This window comes from Paroedura picta, chromosome 5, assembly GCF_049243985.1.
Source record: "Paroedura picta isolate Pp20150507F chromosome 5, Ppicta_v3.0, whole genome shotgun sequence".
NCBI classification, from domain to species: Eukaryota; Metazoa; Chordata; class Lepidosauria; order Squamata; family Gekkonidae; genus Paroedura; species Paroedura picta.
The window spans coordinates 7263013-7281925 of NC_135373.1; positions in this window are offsets into that span (position 1 = coordinate 7263013).

An 18913-nucleotide genomic window follows, 5' to 3' on the forward strand; every position below is an offset into this window, starting at 1 on the left:
ATGCAGCAAAAAAAAAAAGGATTTAAAATACTCACACCTAAGATGTGGATAGACTAAATTTAATGAGAGGAGGAAAAATGCATTAGTTTATGGATTAGAAGGACCTGAATATATACCTTCTTCTATTGGTCAATCAAAAGTATCCATCTTGCCTTATGCAGATGACATGATCGACCAGAATTGGCCTTAAAAGGCTACTGAACAACTAGGTTGCACTTTTTTTGTGGGGAAGAGAACCAAACTATAAGTTACTCAAATCTAGGGTTAAGCGTTTCGGCTCGGTTCGGTTGCTTCAGCAATCACCGAAACCTGAGGCGGCCAGCACCATGGTACGGAGAAGAGGGGCAGCGATGATGCACCAGCCAGCGGTTAATTCTTAATGCGCCCACAATGTCTGGGATGGAGAAATTGATGTATTGCCTGATATTGATCCATACATTTCCAGCATTTTAGCTCTTGATCCCCTTGGAGCCAGGGAAGAGCCATAATGAAAATACTTTAATAGCTTTATGTAATATACATACATACATACATACATACATACATACATACATACATACATACATACATACATACATACATACATATATATATATATATATATATATATATATACACACACACATGCATACACACATTGTGAATGTGGTGCACTCTCTCCAGTAATCATGATCAATTTCCCTTAGCTTCAATAGAGCACAAGAATTGCTGTGTTCCCCCACCCCGCCAGCCCCTGAGAAGGGATGTATCTTGGGGGTGGGGGAATCAAAACATGCCAAGAGATAACAAAAGCTCTACATTGTAGGTCATTGTTTAGAATGGGTATGAATTACAAAAATATAGTTAATTTCTTGGTTGATGGCCAAATCACAAACTGAACTGAACCAGATTCAAATGGGTAGCCGTGTTGGTCTGAAGTAGCACAATAGAATCAGAGTCCAGTAGCACCTTTAAGACCAACAAAGATTTATTCAGGGCGTGAGCTTTCGAGTGCAATCATTCTTCGTCATAAATGTTGTAATATGTTGAGTTTACTCCCTGGCCTTAGGATAAGATAAAAAAGGTAAAGGTAAAGGTATCCCCTGTGCAAGCACCGAGTCATGTCTGACCCTTGGGGTGATGCCCTCTAGCGTTTTCATGGCAGACTCAATACGGGGTGGTTTGCCAGTGCCTTCCCCAGTCATTACCGTTTACCCCCCAGCAAGCTGGGTCCTCATTTTACCAACCTCATAAGGATGGAAGGCTGAGTCAACCTTGAGCCGGCTGCTGGGATTGAACTCCCAGCCTCATGGGCAAAGCTTTCAGACAGCTGCCTTACCACTTTGCGCCACAAGAGGCTCTAGGATAAGATAGTTTCCGGCAATTACCTTGTAAGAATGTTTCACACTAGTATGGGAATAGATGGGGCAAGCAACATATGGTGATGTGATAGCCTTGATCACTTTCACAGACAGTTTTATTTCTCCCTTGTTTGTGTGAATAACAACTGAATTTCAAGGGGATTGATTGGCTGTTTTGGCAAAGAATTATCATTGGCTGTATTTGGATCTGTTTACTATCCAATTTACTAATGTAACAGAATTAATTTTTGCTATATATTCCCACAGTCACGTAAGGAGTTCTTAGTCTGACGAAAAGTGCTTGCACTCGAAAGCTCACACCCTGAATAAAGCTTTGTTGGTCTTAAAGGTGCTACTGGACTCTGAACTGAACCAGGAGGCCCACAGGTGAACTGAACTGTTTTATTTTTGTCCATGAAGAGTAGGGAGGATGAATTGTGGATTTAAAGGGAGTCCAAGACATTTAAACTCGTTCCAAACACTTGGAAGAGTTTTTATATGGCTAAGGTGCCTTTAATCCCCACACAATATATGTTAGCTTTCCCTTGGGTAAAGTAGCACTTGAGTCAAATGGGCTGTCCTGTGCATGCACACATAGTGAGAATGGTTAGTGAAATCTGAAAGGCATCATATACACGTGAGAGAGCAAAATATGATGAATCATGCAGCAAAAAACACAAAGGATTCAAAATACTTACGTGCTTGAGTTCCTAAATTAAAGAGGGGGAAATGCATTAGTTTCTGTATTTCTCAAAGCAGCAGTGTTATCTTCATGACAGATATTTAAGAAGATGCTTGCACTCCTAATTGTTAAGCTTCTGAGACTTTCATAAAGAATGCGTGTAAATGTATTGATTTCAGTCCCTTTAACACTATTTCTCAGGTCTGTAATGATAGCAGAAATAGCTCTTGAATTCATTTAAAATCTCAAGTAAATGACAATGCAATTTAATTACATTTATTATAACCCTTTGTAACCCTTTGTAATCATTTAATGTGTGTGTCTTTCTGTGAAGGGATTAAGCTGATGCTGTTTTCTTCATGCAATCAGAATGCGGAACTATCACTTCTCTAAGCAATTTCAGATAAAGGTAAAGGTAAAGGTATCCCCTGTGCAAGCACCGAGTCATGTCTGACCCTTGGGGTGACGCCGACTAGCGTTTTCATGGGAGACTCAATACGGGGTGGTTTGCCAGTGCCTTCCCCAGTCATTACCGTTTACCCCCCCCCCCCCCAGCAAGCTGGGTACTCATTTTACCGACCTCAGAAGGATGGAAGGCTGAGTCAACCTTGAGCCGGCTGCTGGGATCGAACTCCCAACCTCATGGGCAGACAGCTTCAGACAACAGGTCACTGCCTTACCACCCTGTGCCACAAGAGGCTCTTGCAATTTCAGATACTGATCCACATATTTCCACCAGAGTTGCCGTATTTGATTGTTGTTGTTGTTGTTGTTAGGTGCAAAATCGTGTCCAACCCATCGTGACCCCATGGACAATGCTCCTCCAGGCCTTCCTGTCCTCTACCATTCCCCAGAGTCCATTTAAGCTTGCACTGACTGCTTCAGTGACTCCATCCAGCCACCTCATTCTCTGTCGTCCCCTTCTTCTTTTGCCCTCAATCGCTCCCTGCATTAGGCTCTATTCCAGGAAGTCCTTCCTTCTCATGAGGTGGCCAAAGTATTTGAGTTTCATCTTCAAAATCTGGCCTTCTCTAGGACTGACTGGTTTGTTTGCTGTGAAGTCCAAGGGACTCACAAGAGGTTTCTCCAGCACCAGAGTTCAAAAGCCTCAATTCTTTGATGCTCAGCCTTCCTTATGGTCCAACTATCACAGCCATACATTGCAACTGAGAAGACCATAGCCTTGACTACACACACTTTTGTTAGCAGGGTGATATCTCTGCTTTTTAGGATGCTGTCTAGATTTGCCATAGCTTTCCTCCCCAGGAGCAAGCGTCTTTTAATTTCTTTGCTGCAGTGCCCATCTGCAGTGATCTTGGAGCCCAGGAAAATAAAATCTGTCACTACCTCCATTTCTTCCCCATCTGTTTGCTGGGAATTGAGAGGGCGGGATGCCATGATCTTCGTTTTCTTGATGTTGAGTTTCAAGCCAATGTTTGCACTGTCCTCCTTCAAGAGGCTCTTTAGTTCCTTTTCGCTTTCTGCTATTAGAGTGGTATCATCTGCATATCTGAGGTTGTTGATATTTCTCCCTGCAATCTTGATTCCAATTTGTGACTCATCTAACCCTGCCTTTCTCATGATGTGTTCCGCATACAAGTTAAATAGGCAAGGCAACATTATACAACCTTGCCGAACTCCTTTCCCAATTTTGAACCAATCAGTGATTCCATGCCTGGTTATCACTGTTGCTTTTTGACCTGCATATAGGTTTCTCAAGAGACAGATAAGATGCTTTGGTATTCCCATCTCTTTAAGAACTTGCCACAATTTGTTGTGCTCCACACAATCAAAGGATTTAGCATAGTCAATGAAGCAGAAGGAGATGTTTTTCTGGAACTTCCTAGCTTTCTCCATGATCCAGCGTATGTTGGCAATTTGATCTCTAGTTCCTTCGCCTCTTCAAAATCCTGCCTGTACTTCTGGAATTTCTCGGTCCACATATTGCTGGAGCCTAGCTTGTAAGAATTTGAGCATAACTTTGCTAGCATGAGAAATGAGTGCAATGGTGCAGTAGTTTGAACATTCTTTGGCATTGCCCTTCTTTAGGATTGGAATGTAAACTGACCTTTTACAATTCTGTGGCCACTGTTGAGTTTTCCAAGTTTGCTGGCATATTGAATGTAACACTTTTACTGCATCATCTTTTAAGATTTTCAATAGTTAAACTGGAATGGTGTCACCTTTATTGTTGCTCAGACTTCCTAAGACCCATTTGAGTTTGCATTCCAGGATGTCTGGCTCCAGATCAGTGACTACACCCTTGTGGTTATTAGGGCTGTTAAGCTCACTCTTGTATAGTTCTTCTGTATAATTTTGCCACCTTTTTAAATCTCTTCTTCTTCTGTTAGGTTCCTACCATTCTGGTCCTTTATCATACCTATCTTTGCATGAAATATTGTCTTCATATCAAATGTTTTCTTGAAGAGATCTCTGGTCGTCTGCATTCTATTGTTTTCTTCTGTTTGCTCTGTTCATTTAAGACGTCATTCTTATCTCTTCTAGCTAGTCTCTGGAATTCTGCATTCAATTGAGTGTATCTTTCTATTTCTCCCTTGCCTTTCACTTCTCTTTTCTCCTCAGATATTTGTAAAGCTTCCTCAGACAGCCATTTTGCTTTCTTGCATTTATTTTTCTTTGGGATGGTTTTAGTTGCTATCTCTTGTACAATGTTGCGAACCTCTGTCCATAGTTCTTCAGGCACTCTGTCTATCAGATCTAATTCCTTATATCTATTTGTCACCTCTATTGTATATTCGTCAGGGATATAATTTAGTTCATACCTGAGTGGCCTAGGGTAGCATTAGGGCAGTGGGCTTCAGTAAAATTGTCAAGCGTTGAGTGGTCCCCGGGGATAAAAAGGTTGGGGACCACTGGCCTAGGGCTTTCCCCTACTTTCTTCAATTTAAGTCTGTTTGATTAGGTCTAACTATAATAATTTTAACTAACTATGTATCAGTTAATTTTAGACTTGTGATTTTAGAATCTAACTTTTATATACTCTGTAGATTTGACAGTATTGTGATAGTCAATGTCTAATATAATAAAACTTAAATATAACTATCTATCTAAGCAATTACCGGAACTCCTGTCAGTCTGTAACATTATCTGCAGGGTTTTCTTGACTACTACAGCAATAATCAACTAGAAATAAACTTTGAAAAAAAAACAAAAAAAATCATGGTCTTTGTAAAAGCCCCCTTCAAGTTTTCTTGGAGTGTTGGAGGTAAATCTATTGAGCAAGTCAATCAGTTTAATTACCTTGGCCTAAATTTTAATATAACAACAAATGGGTATTCCATAGAAATCAAGTAATTAAACCCCTCAAGGGGCCTTTGGTTCTGCTGTCCAAGTTTTACCATCTAAAAGGTCATGAAAATATTTATTTATTAAATTTGTATACCACCCTCCCTTATGGTTCAGGGAAGTTCACATAGTGCTAAACAGAAGAATACATCGAGCTCAGTGATTATAATGAATAAAAGGTAACAGTAATAATGGCAAATATTCATGCACCCACAAAATATCTGTATGCTTTCCCCTGGTTTATGCAGCCCTTGAGTCAGATGGAGCTGCCCTGTGCAAGGACACATAATGAGATCACTTGTTGAAATCTGAGAGGCAACATGTACATGTGTGAGAACAAAGTACGATGATTCACCCAGCAAAACACAAAGAATTTAAAATACTCACATGTAAGTCATGGATAGACTAAATTTAATGAGAGGAGAAAAAATGCATTAGTTTATGGATTAGAGGGACCCGAATATAATCCTCGTTCTATTGGTCAATCACAAGTATCCATTTTGCTTTATGCAGATGTCATGCTTCTAATCTTGCGGACCAGAATTGGCCTTAAAAGGCTACTAAACAACCTGGGCACTTTGTGAGGAAGAGATCCTATCTATAAATTACTCAAAAACTGTCTTTAGGAGAAAGCCAAAGAACATTGCCTGCAGTATTCTAGGTAAACCTGTAGAACAATGCAGTACATCTAAATATCTAGGAATTCTGTTCAGTGAAAGGACATCTAGTAATGGTAAGAGTGATGTCATTATAGTGTATAGGGCCATACTAAAGTTTTTCTATGCAATGAGTGGATGTGTGATAGACCATGTCTTGAAAACTTTTATTAGGAAAGTTATCCCCTATCTACACTATGGGGTAGAAATATAGGGCTGGAGAGATCAAGCACTTGATATGACTGAAAAATTTCAAAACCTCTTCATAAAAAAGATTCTGGGATTACTTAAAGGGACACCAGTAGCAAAACTGAACTGAATCAGGAGGCTCACAGGTGAACTGAAATGTTTTGTTTCAGTTCATGAATACTAGGGAGGAGGAAACATGATTTTAAAGGTAGTCCAAGACATTTAAAAACATTCCAAGCACTTGGAAGAGTTTTGTGCAGCTCAAGTCTATTTAATCCAAAACTATGACAAATAGACATGTACCCACAGAACATTTGTATGCCTTCCCTTGGGTTAAGTAGCACTTGAGTTGAATGCAGCTGTCCTGAGCAAGGACACGTAGTAAGAACACTAGGTGAAACTTTACAGGCTTTATCTAGACACCCAGGGGGGAAAATTATAAATCATGCTGCATAAACAGAGATTTAAAACACTCACCAGGTCTGTGATTATCTAAATTTAATAAGAGAGGGAAAATGCATGAGTTTATATATTTCTCAAAGTGCCAGCCTTAAACTCATGACAGATATTTAAGAAAATACCTGCACTTCTAATTCACTTAAACTTTTAAAACTTTCATAAAGTGTATTAGCAAACATATTTATTTTAGCCCCTCTAGCATAATTTCCCAGGCCTGTATTAAGAGCCGAAATCACGCCAAAGTTTATTTAAATTCTCGTGCAAATAACAAAATGCAACTCAACTCAATTCATTTGAACACGTTGTGTAATGGTAATGGTATCCCCTGTGCAAGCACCGAGTCATGTCTGACCCTTGGGGTGACGCCCTCTAGCGTTTTCATGGCAGACTCAATACGGGGTGGTTTGCCAGTGCCTTCCCCAGTCATGACCGTTTACCCCCCAGCAAGCTGGGTACTCATTTTACCAACCTCGGAAGGATGGAAGGCTGAGTCAACCTTGAGCCGGCTGCTAGGATTGAACTCCCAGCCTCATGGGCAAAGCTTTCAGACGGCTGCCTTACCACCGCTTCTTAATCTGTGTGTGAGAGGTTCTGTCAAGGGATTTAGCTGTCAAGGGATTCCCCGTGCAATGAAAATTTGGAACCAGCCTTTCAGTAAGCAATCCTGATTTAAATGAACACGTGCAGAAAAAAGTAATCTCGCATTCAAAACAGGGTGGAAATGAAACAAATGACTCTTAAATGACTCTTATCTTAAAGTGTGGAGGAAGACCCGCGACAAGGCTACAGGGATATCTCATCACACGCCGATGAAGGCATATGAGAATGCGGTGAAAGCAATGAAACGAGACTTCTATGCCATAGAAATTGTGTCCTCAAGTTCTCGCCCAGCACATTTGTTTAAGGTAATTAGGTCCCTTATTACCCTCGACGGAGGGTGACAAATGATAGAGAAATTGGATTTGAGCTGTGTGGCTTTATCGAGCTATTTTGCGGACAAAGTGCTCTCGCTCTGCCGCAACATTCCCGCCACTATTGGTACAATTGGTGAACTGGAAGCTCCGTGACTGTCGAGGGAGCGAGTGTTTGATGGCTTTAGGTGGCTGTCATTAACCAAAGTGGACAAGTTACTTGTCTCAGTGAGGGTGACCACTTGCCAGTTGGAGCCCTGCCCATCTTGGTTGCTTAAATCAGGTGACCAACCAGTAGGAGGCCCCTTGAGTGAGATTATCAACCTCTCCCTGTCATCGGGAGAGTTTCCCGAGAGGCTTAAGGAGGCAGTGGTTCGCCCTTTACTGAAGAAACCATCGCGAGATTGGCAGGATCCCACCAGCTACTGCCTGGTCTTACATCTTGCATTTCTGGGAAAGGTAGTGGAGTGGGGCATGGCAGACCAGCTTCTAGCATTCTTGGAGGAAACTTCTGCCCTTGACCCATACCAGTCGGGCTTCCATCCTGGCCATGGGGTGGAGACCATGGTGGTCGCCTTGACAGATGATATCCAGTGTCAGCTAGATCGAGGCAAATCTGCCATTCTCATGCTTTTAAATTTGTCGGCCACATTTGATGTGGTCGACCATGAGCTATTGGTTCACCGCCTTCCTGGGACCGGGATTAGGGGGACTGTGCTGAAATGGCTGGTCTCCTTTCTTCAGAACTGGACGCAGAGGGTTGCAGTGGGGGATGTGTTGTCGGCCCCCTGTGAGCTCCCTTGTGGAGTTCCGCAGGGGGCAACACTCTCCCCCATACTTTTAAACATCTATATACGACCTCTAGCCCAGCTGGTCCGGGGCTATGTGCTGGGATGCCATCAGTAAGCGGATGACACCCAGCTCTACTTCCTAATGGATGGATGGATGGACTCCCCCACCCCAGATACATTTGCAACCTGTTTGGAAGCAGTGGTTAGATGGCTCAGGCAGAGTCGCCTGAAACTCAACCCCTCCAAGACAGAGGTCCTGTGGCTAGGAAGAAGAGGGCAGGACCAGGAAATGCATCTCCCATGCCTGGATGGTGTACAATTAACACCTGCACCAGTTGTCAGGAATTTGGGGGTGACATTTGATGGCTCCCTTTCTATGGAGGCTCAGGTCACTAAAGTAGCCCGGACAGCTTTTTTCCATCTTCGCCAGGCCTGGCTACTAGCGCCCTACCTGTCCCTGGAACACTTGGCCACAGTGATCCATGTAATGGTGACTTCCAGACTAGACTACTGTAACTCTCTCTAAGCTGGCCTACCTTTGTCCTTGATCTGGAAGTTACAGCTGGTATAAAATGCAGCTGTGAAGGTCCTCACTGGGACATCTTGGAAGGCCCATATTCAGCTGCTGCTTCATCATCTGCACTGGTTACCAGTCTGTTTCCATGTTATGTTCAAGGTTTTGGTAGTAACCTTTAGGGCCATATGCAGCCTGGGTCCCATCTACCCGCAGGACCGCTTGGTTGCTTATGCACCCCGCAGAGCTCTTCACTCCGAGGGTAAGAATTTACTGGTTGTCCTGGGCCCCCAGAAAGTTCACCTGGACTTGACCCGGGCCAGAGCTTTTTTGGCCCTGGCCCCACCTGGTGGAATGAGCTGCCAGAAGACCTGGTGGAATGAGCTCCTACAAATCCCTGTGGGATTTGTCAGCTTTCCACAGGGCCTGTAAGACAGAGCTCTTCTTCCAGGCATATGGTTGAGGCCAGGACAGAGTCCCAGCATTACTGAACAAGGATCCCTCCCAAAAGTTTATTAGCTTACTAGTTCTGCTCCCTCTCTTGCAGAAAGACAACTTGCCCTCTAGGCTGAACAAGATGGGATGAGGTGGTTGCCTATTGCTGCCTTGTTGTTTGATAAATTGGGAAGTTCTTATGGAGTTATGTTTTTATTGTTATGATGTGAACTGCTGCGAACCCTTTTGGGGGAGCGGTGGTCTATAAATTGAAATATAAATAAATAAATAAAAATGATTTATTAGATAAGTCCCCACAAAAAAGTTTCGGGGATATTGGATCAAGAAATTGGAATTTAGAGACTCCGGAGGTATATGGCTGATGTACCCTATCACAAAAACCAGCAGTAAAATCAGCAAAAATCCTAGAATCATAATGTTTCAATCTAGGTAGTGAATGATTGTGAAAATGCATGCAATCAGTTCTTTACAATATCCATAATCTTATAAATGTCAAGGAGAAGCCCAAAGGATCTTACATAAGGCATCAAATAGAATATGACTGTGCTTTGGCTACTCTTTCAATAGGGAAAATATTATGATGCAAGGCAACTGTGGGGCACCCCACCAATCTATTTTCCATGAATGTGAGTGTGGTTCTTTCTAGAGTGACTTTATATGATGGAGAACATTGAATGCTCCCCAGATGCAATTGAAAATTTAGATTTTCTGCCATATGTTAAATTTCTCTCTTTCGATTGAGTGCTTTCCCCCTGAAAACTGTTTGCTGTGCTCTCTGCATTGATTTGTTTCCTTGTTGAACAAAGCATACTATTATCATCCCCCCCCACACACACACACACACTTTTATCCATATGTATTGATGGATGTATAACCGCACGCTCTATTTCCAGGATAAGGATATATAATTTTCTCCCCAGGTCACCCAGTTCACCCACGCTGGGACCAATGAAGTGGAGTTGATTTTATGGATGAACTGTATGGGCATCTTACCCTATTTTATATTTTTATTTGACATATTCTATTTTATATAAATCTTACCTGAGTGGAGGGAAGGGAGGCTCACAAACTGGCTGTCTGGTTTATACATTTACCTGCATCACTAAATAGCACTCTATCCAGTTTGGGAGTGGAAAATACTCATGGAATACTTGAAGAACATTGAAGACCTGGGATAATTTATTGATAATTTGTAATACTTACCAGCTTGGGATTGGGTGCCTAAATTAAGGTAGTAAGAAGTCAGTTATTTATACTTCCAGAAATTAATGTAATTATTAGTAGGAACAATCTGATTGTTTCCTTCCTTACATTTGTTATTTTGACAGTGTCAATAAGAATCAGGTGCAGATTTAATATTTGCTATTAGTTGTATATCATTCCCTTAATATGGTAGTGCTTTTTTCTCATTGTTATGGAATGAGACTAAATTAAAAAGCAAAACAAAAACCCTGAGAGTTTTATAATCAGATATAATTTCTATAGGAAGAAGAGTTTTTGAGTCACTCATAATTTACCTGTCCTGTTTCTAAATTAACATTCTTTATTAATCTTAATAAAACATATGTTGTACTGTTCAAAGCAAAAGGCAATATTACCATTTCACTGTCCTGTAGACAAAGGAAAAAGACAAGAAGCACAGCGGCAAGAAGTTGAAATTTCATCTTTGCTTCTTTTGGGTGCTTTCAAAGATAGTCACTGGGGTGAGAAAAAAGACCTCATCAGCTGTGTTTATACCATGTCTCCCAAGGTTGGATGGTAAAATACAATGCCTCCTTCATCAAGGGTACCCTTGTGATTGCCAATCAGGAAACGTTAAATCCTGTGAAGGATAAATAGATTGCAAAAGCCAGAAGTCACCTTGATGCCAAAGAGTCAATGTCATTATTTGTCATAACCATGTGCAAACAGACAAATGCCAGAGCAAAGGATGGGCAAAAATAACAGATCCCCAAATAACAATGTTATAGAAGGGGGAGAAAATTAAACATTTGAATAGTGTTTTGGATTCTTTTAGTAATTTTCCATTTAAAAGGAATACATTCATCCTAATCACAAATGTTCTCCCAGATCATGCATACCTGACTATGCCAAAGCATTGCAATGAATAAGTATGGATTAAAAAAAAAACAAAATTAGCTTGCATTGTATGACCTTTGTACTGATTCAAAACATGGAGTAAGGGGATTGGTTGGCTGAACTGATTGGCCGGCCGAAGCACTATATGTATACGGTGCATTGCTCTCTTCTGTCATTTCCAGCATCAGATGGGGAGGGTGAGACACACAAAAAGACAGCAGACAGAGGCAAGACAGCAAAAAGGTGAGGAGGCCTGGGAAGTGTGATAAAGTTTTGCACTTTCCCATTCTACGAACATAATGCTATTTTTACTAATGTGTGGAAATGCCCCCAGATTTGTACCTGCAGTAATAAGATTTTTTTTTAAGATGGTTACTGAACGAGAACATGTAGTTTAGTAAAACTGCGACTTAACTGGAAAGATGAATGTAGCTAACTACAAGTTAGGTCAACAAATCTGTAGAGCACATGGAGCTTTAAAGCAGGAAGGGTATGACTGATGCAGGCAGCTAAAAAAGAGGCATACCCCAAACCAAATTTGGTGGAACTCAAATTATGAGGCCTGCAGCAGTTCAGTCTTTCAGTAGCCTGCAGATCAGTCTCTGTGGACACTAAAAGAAGCATTTCCAGCTCTACATTAACACCAGTTTTCTCTTCTATCGAGGAATCTACCTCATGGTGGGATTTATTTGCTATCCAGTGGCGTAAGCTCTGAAGGAATGCACTTGTATGGTCTCAGCATTTCATGGTATCATGAGACTCAAGTGGCTGTGTGAAATATGGCTGCCACTGATGCAGGCCTCAAGATTGAGGCAGCAACAGATTCTGCACTGTGAGGAAGGCACACCAATCTGAGGCAGCAGCTGGAGGCCTAAGACCTTGCATGCCAGCCACTGGAGAGCGAATTAGGAAGCCAGTTGACAGACTGTCAGGAACCAAGAAGTTGAGACCCAGCAAACTCACACCAAAGACATCACCATCAGGCTTCAAAGTGAAGCTTTAAGCAAAACTCTTTATTGTGGAAGTCAGCATAGAGACAGCACTTTGCATCTGCTCACAGACAAAGTCTTTGACAGAGACACCAGAGAACGGGGTGGCTTAGCATATATACCTGGGCCATGAGAAAAGGGCAATAAACTACTTGGAGTGAGAACCAGGCATTCACAAAGAAAGTGGGATCAAAGAAGCCTTTGATATGGGAAAGTGCGAAAGTGCTTCTCACATCTGTTATTTTGCCTAACTGGGAAGAGTGGCCTTGAATGGGAGATGGAGAAGTGGGATGAGCCTTTGAAATGCATACCTGAGGCAAGGGGAGGGGGGTGCTCCTGGACTCAAGCAAGATGCCAGAGGGGGCCGGAGTTCCACGAGTCCCAGGGAAAATTACCACACATGAAAGAGGACAAATGGGGCAGGAACTAGGGTTTCATGACACAGGCTTGAAGAACACAACCTATGAAGATAGGTTGAGGGACTTGGGAATGTTCAGCCTGGAGAAAAGGAGGCTGAGAGGGGACATGATAGCCCTCTTTAAGTATTTGAAAGGTTGTCACTTGGAGGAGGGCGGGATGCTGTTTCCATTGGCTGCAGAGGAGAGGACACGCAGTAATGGGTTTAAACTACAAGTACAACGATATAGGCTAGATATCAGGAAAAAAATTTTCACAGTCAGAGTAGTTCAGCAGTGGAATAGGCTGCCTAAGGAGGTGGTGAGCTCCCCCTCACTGGCAGTCTTCAAGCAAAGGTTGGACACACACATTTTTTTTTGGATGCTTTAGGATGCTTAGGGCTGATCCTGTGTTGAGCAGGGGGTTGGACTAGATGGCCTGTATGGCCCCTTCCAACTCTATGATTCTATGATTCTATGGGGAAATGCTTTTTTACCAAGGTGGACATTGATGGCATTTCAAATTTAAGTCCAGTTCTCCATTCTACATCTTATAGACATCTACAATTTATGAAGCCATCATTGCAGCAGTGCTCCAAGGTTAGTGGTGGTGCGCTATGAGTGTGAACAAAGATGTGTGGGGACAATCCCATTTAGAGTCCACCACCTTTATGAAGGGACACATTCCTGGAAGGTTGTATTATATTATTTAACTTATTGCTCCTCTCCAGCTTCAAGGCTATGGTGTGCTGAACTGACTGCAGTAGTTAAGTATGCTCCTGAAGTGACTCCTGAGCCAATGTAATCATCGTTCAACCAGCCACATTCAGGTTATGAGCCCATCTGTTGCTAGCTGTTAATCGGATCCATTGTTCAGAAGAAGAGGCAATGATTTGGAGGAAGAGGTCCAGAAGCCTGAGGCTTTTCCAAGATACTCAACCTATGTCAATTTTTCTGCTGTTTACCCAAAGATATCCTTTGTATTTGTTTCATTCTCTTCAGAGTAAAAAAAGAACTGGCAAAGAAAGTAGGTAGAGAAACAAAGATGATGTGCAGGGAATATTGGTTCACTTCAAAGTTTTACACCCTGCCACTCACTGTTTGGGTGTTCAAACAGCCTTATGAATACTGTTTTGTCTTATGAGTACATTAATTTATGAATATATGAACTGCCTTATGAATACAAGTTTGGTTTTAATGGGGTGGGCTTTCATATGAAAAAAATGGCCAATGATGGGTCTGGATGGGTTGGGAAGGGGAGGGTCCCTAGGTGGGCATGTACACAGTCATACTTCCCAACTATATTCTGCACAATTACACATCTTCTGAGGTTTCTTGAGGACTTCATAATATTTCAGAAGTATCTCAATGAAAAAAAGCCAAGAAAGGCTTTTTTATAGATAGAAGATAGACAATAGCTAGGCATCAATATGTGCATATCAAAGTCATCCAGTACAGTTACAAAAAATGAGCTTCTTGTGGCGCAGAGTGGTAAGGCAGCAGGCATGCAGTCTGAAAGCTCTGCCCATGAGGCTGGGAGTTCAATCCCAGCAGCCGGCTCAAGGTTGACTCAGCCTTCCATCCTTCCGAGGTCGGTAAAATGAGTACCCAGTTGCTTGCTGGGGGGTAAACGGTAATGACTGGGGAAGGCACTGGCAAACCACCCCGTATTGAGTCTGCCATGAAAATGCTAGAGGGCGTCACCCCAAGGGTCAGACATGACTCGGTGCTTGCACAGGGGATACCTTTACTTTTAGAGCCTCTTGTGGCGCAGAGTGGTAAGACAGCAGACATGCAGTCTGAACCTCTGCCCGTGAGGCTGGGAGTTCAATCCCAGCAGCCGGCTCAAGGTTGACTCAGCCTTCTATCCTTCCAAGGTCGGTAAAATGAGTACCCAGCTCACTGGGGGGTAAATGGTAATGACTGGGGAAGGCACTGGCAAACCACCCTGTATTGAGTCTGCCATGAAAACGCTAGAGGGCGTCACCCCAAGGGTCAGACATGACCCGGTGCTTGCACTGGGGATACCTTTACCTTTACCTTACAGTTACAAAATAAGTTATGAAATTAAATATACATAAACAATGAATAAAAATATATAATCAACATTTATTGATAGAAGAAAAAGGTAACAGAAGATGCATAAATATCAACATTTGGCCAGAAACTGCAAAATCTCATGTATGACTTGTTTTGTTACAGACAACAGGATCTTCTTCAGTTTGTCCAGCAAAATAACTTCATCCCTTCATAACTCCAATAAGATGTGAATCAGTTTCACACTTCCAATGTATATCTAAGCAAAATTCAAATAAATCTTTGATAAAGTATATAAAGGTCAAGGTCAAACACCTTTATTGGCATAATCATGGCAAAAAATCTATAAAGTATATTACCAGAATTGTATTTTAAAATAAAAATTTTGTCCCAGGTAAATCAATATTAATCTTGACTAGATATTCCCTCATTTTCAGTCCTATTCAACCAGTTATACTGTAGGTAAGACCGAGTATTCTGAAAAAGTATATGGAATATTGTGACATGTCAGCTTTATATACATAGTTTGGTAAATGAAAATTGTATTATCTTTTTGTTTCTATATTCTGTATTACATAATCTTCCTCTCTTTTGAATAAATAAAAAATTACATATAGAAGAGAAAGAAAATTTGGTTCTTATAAGCCTCTTTTCTCTACCCGAAGGAATCTCATGATCCTGCTCCCGGGGCCCAGAGAAGGCTTCCCAAGCCTTCAGGGTGGGTGGGGGGAGGCCGCGGCCGTTCTCCAGCCTCTGGAACCAGCCTCACCGCGATGAGGCTGCTCCCGGGGACAGGAGAATGCCCTGGGACTGTGCCAGGACACCCCAGGTCGCCCACCACTACCCACGCTGCCCCCCACCCCCCCGGGAAGCCTGTGCCCTGTGAAGGCTTTCCCGGGGACGGGGGCCTAGCGCCCATTTTATTTAGATATAAAATGGGCTTTATTTCTAGTATACAAAGATAAGTGCGGTAGGTAGCAACAGCAGTTGGGCAGGTACAACTCAAGCCAGTGAACATGGGAGCAGGGGGATGTGTCAAATTTGGGGTGACCCTGGCATCTAAGTGACAATAGTGATAGCCAGCACCAGACCCACAACCACTGTCCAGTGTTGCTGAATTGTCTAAGTCCTTCCTTTGGTGACATCTGCGGACCACTGGCCACAGGACATCTGTCTGCAGAGGGGCATGCCAGCACAGGATGATCCAGGTAGCTCAGGGTCATTGTCATGCGGGTTTCAGTGGATGAGCTATAGGGTTGTGAGTGTCCTGCACAGTGCAGGGGGTTGGACTAAATGACCCATGAGGTACCTTCCAACTCTATTATTCTATAATTTTATGATTTTCTGACTGCCTTCTCAGAGCATGTCTCTGTGTAAGCTCCCCCTGTATGGAGGAGGGGTTCCCATACCAGGCGTGACATCCCCTTCTAGGGGTGTGCAATTCAGTCCAAAGTGGTTTCTTTGGCTCCAAATCAGGCCACTTCAGAAACAGATTGCTTCAGGGAGGTCCGATTCGACCCCCCGCCAAAAAAAAAAAAATCAGGGCCAAAGAAACCCACTTCAGAGCCGAAGTGGCTGCTTCAGAGTGGCAGTTTAAAATTCACTGGCTGTTCCCGCCCTGTCTTCCCACCCTTTGCATGGGCCTGTCTAGGGCAAAGGGGAGGGAGGGAATGTCCCTGGGAGACCAATGGCTGGCCTCCCTGTAGGAGGCCAGCCAATCATCGGAATATTGCAATGTTTAGTTTTGCAGCTTGCAGAAGCTTGCTTCATGCCACCAAAATACAGGTAGATGGTGGTGGGAGGCTGGGGTTGGAAGTTAGCCAATAGGGAGGCAGGTTTGAGGGGAAATACATTTCTTGGCCAATCAGAGCAGGTTTTTCCCTTTTGACAATCTAATAGATCTGATAGAGACAGATTCTTTGAGTCTGACTTCCAGACTGCTCGTCCTTGGTGTTTGGCTGCTTTGCTGCACTGAACTCTGGAGGATCATTGCTAGATTAGACATCTCACAATTTGACCGAGGGAGTCCTCTCCTCTCTCCTTTAGATTTCTGTTTTTCTCCCTCTTTTCCCTCTTCATACATGACTTCTTGTTTCCCCCCCCCCCCAAACTATTCTCTTTGGGTTTCTGTGGGTGGGGTGTGTATGGCTGGGGGTTGTTTTGGGGTTAATTGTTCATTGTTGGCTTTGTTCTTATTGCTGATTTTTGGGGGAAGGGCCAGGGCAGGAAATGTTCTTGGTTGTTTTGGGGTGCTGCTTTGAGTTTAAGGAAGGTTGTTTAAGTTATTTTTTCCTTCCTTGTTGTAGGTTTGATTCTGTTCTTGTTTGGGGACAAGGAAGAGTTTATTTTCCTAGTTTTGGGGGGGTTCTGGTTGTTGTATTCATTTTTATTGTTCTAAGTCTGTGTTGTTGAGGTTTGGGGGGAAAGGGGAACAGTGTTTTTGTTTTCTGGCTGCTAAATTGGTACAGCTTAGAGATTGGTAGTTCTTTGCAGTTGTTCTTGTTTTTGTTGGTTGTCACCTTTGGGCACTGTTCCCTGGGTGGCTTTTGTTGTGTTCTTATTGTGTCCTGTGGAGTATTGTTTGGTTCTTTTTGGGATGCTCAACTAGGACTCCCCCTCTAAATAGGCAGTAAAAGAGAGTAGTTTAGGAAATATTTTTAAGTCCTACCTACTATTAGGATAGACCTTCAGTTCCTTTCCTAATTAGCCAGCTCAAATTCTGTCTAACTGGAAGTTCCTAGCATGTTACACTGCTTGGAAGTTTCTAGCATGTTACACTGATTGACATGGCAAAACCAGAAACTACCTTTGGCAAGGACTCCTGAGTTCATTAGTGCCAATCACCTAGTGAGGCTTCAGAATTCCAGGACAGACAGGATACACCAGTGATAACAGGCCCCCACTAGAACATGCAAAACAGCTGCTCTGCTGGAAACAACCGGTTATGGCCTAGAATGGTGCTGCTGGTGTGGAATCGGCCTCAGTGGCCTCGCAGGCTTTTGGGCCTGGGGGATGGAAGTCACTTGGTATAGACCCTGAGACTGCATGGCAATCAGTGTTAGGGAATAGCATCAAACTGTCAGCTTCTTAGAGTGCATTATAATGTGCAGACTGTGCTACCTGTCAGGCAGCTAAGTGAAAACTCTAAGATAGGAACCAGGATAGGGCTGTCAAAATCATGGGATCCTAGTTTAGCAGGGAAATAGAAATGTAGCAAGTAGTTGAATTTAAATGTTCGTTAAACTCCAGTTTGATTAATATTTGTAGTCTTCTGTGATACTTTTGGGACATGGGGGCAGATCCAGAATTTCTCAGCAAAATGAGCAGTCGTTAGAACCGAGCTAAATTTCTGCTAGCAGTGATGAAAATATAATTTCATCCTGTGACCGTCCAAAAAATCACACAAATCATTTCCTGCAGTTGCAGTTTTCTTTTATTTATTTCTTTGCAAATCTTTCCACATTCTCTGGGACTGTAACAGATCTTATTGTCCTGAGCAACAAAATTGGTATCTAATCAAGACTGAATTTAGATAACACGACTATGATTCGTAATGATCAATTGTCATTTGATTGGTTTGAGTGAGCATAGAGCAGGAAGTACAGAAGAACATAAGGCATCGTCATCTTGGTCCAGGGTCTTCCAAAAGGCCATGTCCCTCATTTGCCCTACAATGTAAATTATAGCGATTAGTACAATCATTCCCAATGAATCAGTGACTACATTGGTAAAGTTCTGAGACCATAATGAATGGCACTAAGGATGTGCCTTTTACAAAAATTACAGCACACCCTCTACATTTCAAATATGTTGGACCAAGAGGTCCAGTTCTGTGGAACCCAGAACAAGGGACCTATCAGTATCTCTTCTTGCCTCTTCTTGTTCCCTGTGGGAGAAATAGTCAAAGAAGCCAATAGCCAAACTCACATGCGGAAGTAATAAACAAAAGCTCCAAATGAACACTAAGCCAGGAAGCCCAACAAAGCCAACATAAAACTAGAGTATGCCAAGAGGGCCAAAGGCCAATGTGAGAAGCCCAACACAACCAGCAAATCCTAGAAGAACTTGTTCAAGCAAGGGACACTGGCTGTGTTGGATCTGTAAAATCA